Here is a 6,851-nt window from a genome sequence, read left to right as displayed (position 1 = left end):
TTTTCTTTTTCTCTTAATAAGTTTGGCTAGAGGCTTATCTATTTTGTTTATTTTCTCCAAGAACCAGCTCTTGGTTTCATTGATTTTTTTTCAATTGTTTTATTCTTCTAAATTATGTTTATTTATTCTCTGATCTTTATTATGTCCCTTCTTCTGCTGACTTTAGGCCTCATTTGTTCTTCTTTTTCCAATTTTGATAATTGTGATTTAGACTTTTCATTTGGGATTGTTCTTCCTTCTTTAAATATGCCTGGATTGCTATATACTTTCCTCTTAAGACTGCTTTCACTGCGTCCCACAGAAGTTGGGGCATTGTGTTGTTGTTGTCATTTGTTTCCACATATTGCTTGATCTCTATTTTAACTTGGTCATTGATCCATTGATTATTTAGGAGCATGTTTTTAAGTCTCCATGTGTTTGTGAGCCTTTTTGCTTTCTTTGTACAGTTCATTTCTAGTTTTATACCTTTGTGGTCTGAAAAGTTGGTTGGTAGGATTTCAATATTTTTGAATTTACTGAGGCTCTTTTTGTGACCTAGTATGTGGTCTATTCTGGAGAATGTTCCATGTGCACTTGAGAAGAATGTGTACCCTGTTGCTTTTGGATGTAGAGTTCTATAGATGTGTATTAGGTCTATCTGTTCTAGTGTGTTGTTCAGTGCCTCTGTGCCCTTACTTATTTTCTGTCTGGTGGATCTATCCTTTGGAGTGAGTGGCATGTTGAAGTCTCCTAAAATGAATGCATTGCAGTCTATTTCCTCCTTTAGTTCTGTTAGTATTTGTTTCACATATGCTGGTGCTCCTGTGTTGGGTGCATATATATTTATAATGGTTATATCCTCTTGTTTGACTGAGCCCTTTATCATTATGTAATGTCCTTCTTTATCTCTTGTTACTCTCTTTGTTTTGAAGTCTATTTTGTCTGATACTAGTACTGCAACACCTGCTTTTTTCTCCCTGTTGTTTGCATGAAATATCTTTTTCCATCCCTTGACTTTTAGTCTGTGTATGTCTTTGGATTTGAGGTGAGTCTCTTATAAGCAGCATATAGATGGGTCTTGCTTTTTTATCTATTCTATTCCTCTGGGTCTTTTGATTGGTGCATTCAGCCCATTTACATTTAGGGTGATTATTGAAAGATATGTACTTACTGCCATTGCAGGCTTTAGATTTGTGGTTACCAAAGGTTCAAGGTTAGCTTCTTTAGTATCTTACTGTCTAATTTAACTCACTTATTGAGCTGTTGTAAACACTGTGTGGTGATTCTTTATTTCTCCCCCTTCTTATTCCTCCTCCTCTATTCTTTATATGTTGGTTGTTTTATTCTGTGCTCTTTTGTGTTTCCTTTAACTGTTTTTGTGGGTAGTTGATTTTGTTTTTTGCCTTTAGTTAGTATTTGGTTGGTCTGCTTTCTTTGCTTGTTTTTATTTTCTCTGGTGACATCTATTTAGTCTTAGGAGTGCTCCCATCTAGAGCAGTCCCTCTAAAATACCCTGTAGAGGTGGTTTGTGAGAGGCAAATTCCCTCAACTTTTGCTTGTCTGGGAATTGTTTAATCCTTCCTTCATATTTAAATGATGATCATGCTGGATACAGTATTCTTGGTTCCAGGCCCTTCTGTTTTATTGCATTAAATATATCATGCCATTCTCTTCTGGCCTGTAAGGTTTCTATTGAGACGTCTGATGATAGCCTGATGGGTTTTCCTTTGTAGGTGACCTTTTTCCTCTCTCTAGCTGCCTTTAAAACTCTGTCCTTGTCCTTGAGCTTTGCCATTTTAATTATTACATGTCTTGGTGTTGTCCTCCTTGGGTCCCTTCTGTTGGGAGTTCTGTGTACTTCTGTGGTCTGAGAGGCTATTTCCTCCCCTAGTTTGGGGAAGTTTTCAGCAATTATTTCTTCAAAGACACTTTCTATCCCTTTTTCTCTCTCTTCTTCTTCTGGTACCCCTATAATGTGGGTATTGTTCCTTTTTGATTGGTCACACAGTTCTCTTAATATTCTTTCATTCCTGGAGATCCTTTTATCTCTCTCTGCCTCAGCTTCTCTGTGTTCCTGTTGTCTGATTTCTGTTTCATTAATGGCCTCTTTCACCTCATCCAGTCTGCTCTTAAGTCCTTCCAGAGATTGTTTCATTTCTGTAATTTCCTTCTGGACTTCATCCCTTAGCTCTTGCATATTTCTCTGAAGATCTATCAGCGTGGTTATGACCTTTATTTTGAATTCTTTTCCAGGGAGATTGGTTAGGTCTATCTCCTTCTCAGGGGTTGTCTCTGTTAGTCTGTTCTGGATCAAATTCTTCTGCCTTTTCATGGCGATAGAGGTAGTTGCAGGTAGCTGGTGCGTGTGTCAGCTGGGAGATCATCCCTTCCTGCTGGTTTGTGGCCTTCCTCTCCTGAGAGAATGACAACCCCTAGGGGCTTGTGCTGGGCAGCTGCGTGCAGATGGGGTGTCTGATTCTTGCCTGGCCACTGTGGAAGAAGCTCTGCCCAGTTGCTGTGGGTGTGGCTTCTTCCGCTATGGCAGAGTCGCGCCAGAGGGGAAATGGGCAGGAGGCTTTTTATCACCATGAGGGACCTCTGAGCTGCGCTGTCAACCAGGGGGTTGGTGCGCCTGGAGTTCCCCAGGATTCCTAGTTACTGGGCTGATTGTGCTGGAGTGCTTCCATCCAGCTGTGAGGCCCCTGTCCCTTTAAGATTTTCAAAGGGCACTCGCTTTTCTTTTATCCCAGGGATGCCGGTGGTTGGGACCTGCTCACAGGTTTTACAGTCCCATTGTCCTAGTATCCAGCACTCCACGCATTGTGTGTCTGTGCTCTGGTGCGGATGGCTAGGACTGGATATTTAGCAGTCCTGGGCTCCCTCTCTCTCCCTGCTCTGACTCCTCTCCTCCCACTGGGGAGCTGGGGTTGAGGGGCACTTGGGTTCCGCTGGGCTGTGGCTTGTATCTTACCCCCTTTGCGAGGCGCTGGGTTCTTGCAGGTGTAAATGTAGTCTGGCTGTTGTCCTGTGTCTTCTGGTCTCTCTTTTAGGAATAGTTGTATTTGTTGTATTTTCAAAAATATATATAGTTTTGGGAGGAGATTTCCACTGTTCTACTCAAGCTACCATCTTGGCTCCCTCTCTGGTATATGCTTAACTTTTAAGAAGTAGTTTGAGGTATATTTGATATGTAATACACTGTACACATTTAAATTAACACAATTTGATAAGTTGTGACATATTTATACACCTGTGAAAACATCATCACATTCAAGATGGTAAACATATCCACCCCACAGAAATGTTCCCTGTTGTTCCTTTGTAATCACCCTGCCCGTGCTAACCTCAAGCTCAGGCAACCATTGATCTATTTTCTGTCACTATATATTAGTTTGTATTTTCTAGGATTTTAGAAAATGTTATAATACAGTATTTGCTACTTAAATCTGGCTTCTTTTACCCACCATAATTGTTTTTCAATTCATCCATGTTGCCTATCAATAGTTAATTTCTTTTTTTTATTTGATGAGTAGTAGTCTATTAAATGGATAGGTTTTAGGTTATTAGAGGTAAAGCTGGTAAGAACAGTCATGCGCAAGTTTTTGTGTGGAAATATGCTTTCATTTATCTTGGGCTGGATCATGTAGTGAATGTACATATAACTTTCTAAGATACTACCAGACTGTTACTCAAAGTGATTGTATCATTTGACATTCCTGAGAGCAGTGTATGAGTCCCAATCCTCCCACATCCTTGCCAACACTCAGTATGGTCTGTTTCTTTAATTTTAGCTATTCTAATACATGTATAGAGGTATCTCCTGTGGTTTTAATTTGCATTTCCCTAATGACTAATGATTTTGAGCATCTTTTTATGTGCTTTATGGTATCCCTTTATTTACTTTGGCAAAGGATCCATTCAAATCTTTTGTCTAGTTTTTATTGGGCTGTTTTTTTTTTTAGTGTTAACTTTTGAGAGTTCTTTACATATTATGGATACATGTCCTTTATAAGATATATGCTTTGCTAAGATTTTCTCTTAGTCTATGGCTTGTTTAATTTCCTTTTGAAGACCATCAGAAGTTTTTAATTGTGAGGAAATTCAGTTCATCAATTTGTTCTTTAATAAACTATGCTTTTAGTGCTATATCGAAGAAATCTTTGCCTATCCTAGGATTGCAGAATTCTTCTCTTATTTTTCATTTGAGAAATTTTATTGTTTTAGGTTTTATATTTTATTTTATGATCCATGTTATGTTAGTTGTTATATTGATTGTGAGGTATGGATCAAAATTTGTTTTGTACATAAATACCCAATTATTCCATCACCATCTGTTGAAAAGACTCCCCTTTCTCCACTGAAATGACTTTGAACTGCTGTCAAAAAATCAGTTGTATATAGATATGTGTGTGGGCCTACGTTAGGATTCTATCTTGTTCCATTTCATTTATTTTGCTATTCTGACACCAATACCACACAATCTTGGGTTACTTTAGCTTTATGATAAGTCTAGAAGTCATGTAGTATAAGACCTCAAACTTTGTTTTTCTTTTCAAAGTTGTGTTAGCATATTCTATGTATATTACTGTATAAATTTAAGAATCATTTTGTCAATTCTAAATTACTTTTGTGTTTGGAATTTTGTTTGAGATTACCTTGAAACTATAGATCAATTGGGGAGAATTAACATTTTAACACGTTGAGTGTTTTGACCCATGAACATGGTATATTTATCCATTTATTTAAGTTTTGAATGAAATGAAATTGATCCATTTATTGAGAAATGTTTTATAGTTTTATTGTACAAGCTTCTCACATCTGTCAAATTTAATCCTATGTATTTCATATTTTTTGATGGTATTACAAATTGTATTGCTTTTGAAATTTCAACTGTGGATTGTTTGTTGTTAGTATATAGAAATATAATTAATATTTAGATATTGATCTTATATCCAGCAACCTTACTAAACTAACTTACTAGTTTTGACAGCACTATTTGTAGAGTATATCAGATTTCCTGTACAGATCTTCCTCGGCTTACTATGTGGTTATATCCTGATAAACCTATCCTAAGCTGAAAATACCATAAGTCAAAAAGTATTTAATATACCTAACCTACTGAGCACCATAGCTTAGTCTAGCTTACCTAAATGTGCTCAGAACACTTACATTAGCCATAGTTGGCAAAATTGTCTAACACAAAGCTTATTTTATAATAAAGTATTGAATATCTCATGTAAATATTGGAATACTGTACTGAAAGTGGAAAACAGAATGGTTGTGTGGATACAGAATGATTGTAAGTGTATTGATTTTTTTACCTTCCTGATTTCATGGTTGACTGGGAGCTGCAACTCATTGCATTTGTCTAGCATCATGACAAAGAATTGAACTGCATATCACTCACTTGGGAAAAGAGCAAAATTCAAAATTTGAAGTATGGTTTCTACTGAATGTGTATCACTTTCATGTAATTATAAAGTAAATAAATTGTAAGTTGAAACATTGTAAGTCAAGGACTGTCTGTAGAGAATTGTCTCTGAATAAAGACAATGTCTTCCTTTTCAGTTTGGATTCTTTCATTTCTTTTCTTGTGTTATTGCACTGATGAGAGTCTCTAGCTCACTGCTGAATAGAACATCCAGGTCTTGTTCCTGATCTCAGGGGGAAAGACTAGAGTTTTTCACCATTAACATTATGTTAGCTGTAGGTTTTTGTAGAAGCACTTCATCATTTTGAGGAAATTCCCTTTAGTTCTTACGGGGCTGAGCACTGTTATGATCATAAGGTTTTCTTTTGATGTTTCTTTGTCTGATTTTGATATTGGGGAGAGCTGGCCTTAGAGAATAAGCAAGGGAATAGTCCAACCTTTTCAACTGTCTGGAATAGTTTTTATAGAATTTGTGTTTCGTCCTTAACTATCTGGTAGAATTCACCAGTGAATCCATTTAGACACAGAATTTTCTGTGTGGGTAAGTTTTTATCTATAAATTCAGTTTCTTTAATAGCTATTGTTCTATGCATGTTATCTATTTCTTCTTGATTATGCTTTGGTAGTTGGTGTCTTTCAAGGAATTTTCCCATTTCATGTAAAGTGCTGAATTTATTTTCATAAATTTGTTCTCTTATCTGTTTCATATCTGTAGAATCAGTGGTATATTAGTAAATTGTTTTCTCGTCAGTTTGGCTTACTAATACTTTCTAATATTATTGATTTTATCAAAGAACTAGCTTGTGGTTTCATTAATATTCTTGTTTTCCTGGTTTTTATTTTATTGATATTCATTATCATCTTTTCAGGAGTTTCTTCTTTGGGCTTCTGGTTAGAAAGGGGGCCTGCTCTTGGAAGTTTTAGTGTTCATACTTGCACAATTCTCTGACTCAGGTCACCCTCAGGTTAAATCCTGAGGAAATAAAGGGGAAACAAAGGGTGAAAAAAATCCCCAGAAAACTCACTACTGTTAAAGATCAATCTTGAAGCTTTGACTTGGTTTGACCAGGCTGCCTTTTAGAACTGTTGTAATCAGTGGGAGAAACAGACTGCAATTGGTTCATTTCAGTTTGGACAGCACCAGAAGTCTGTGAGCCTGATTTTCACTTGCTCCTTAGAGAAAAAAATCCGGAAATTTCCATCAGAATCATAAGTCCCATTTGTAGATTTTTGTTGTAATAATGACTTCTGTTTATTTGATTCTTACCATGTCAAACACTATGAGGAGTATTCTAATCTCTGTCTCTAGAGGGAGAGATTATAATTTCTCTTTAATGGATGAGGAAACAGAATTGGGTAGTTTTAAGTCATTTTCCCAAGTCCCCAACAGTTAGTATTGGGCAGAGCAAACTCAGTTCTGACCGACTTTAAAGGCTGTGCT

The sequence above is a fragment of the Manis javanica genome, chromosome 7, assembly GCF_040802235.1.
Source record: "Manis javanica isolate MJ-LG chromosome 7, MJ_LKY, whole genome shotgun sequence".
Classification (NCBI taxonomy): Eukaryota; Metazoa; Chordata; class Mammalia; order Pholidota; family Manidae; genus Manis; species Manis javanica.
The sequence above is the reverse complement of the archived record's forward strand: the minus strand, read 5'-3'. Positions refer to the sequence as shown.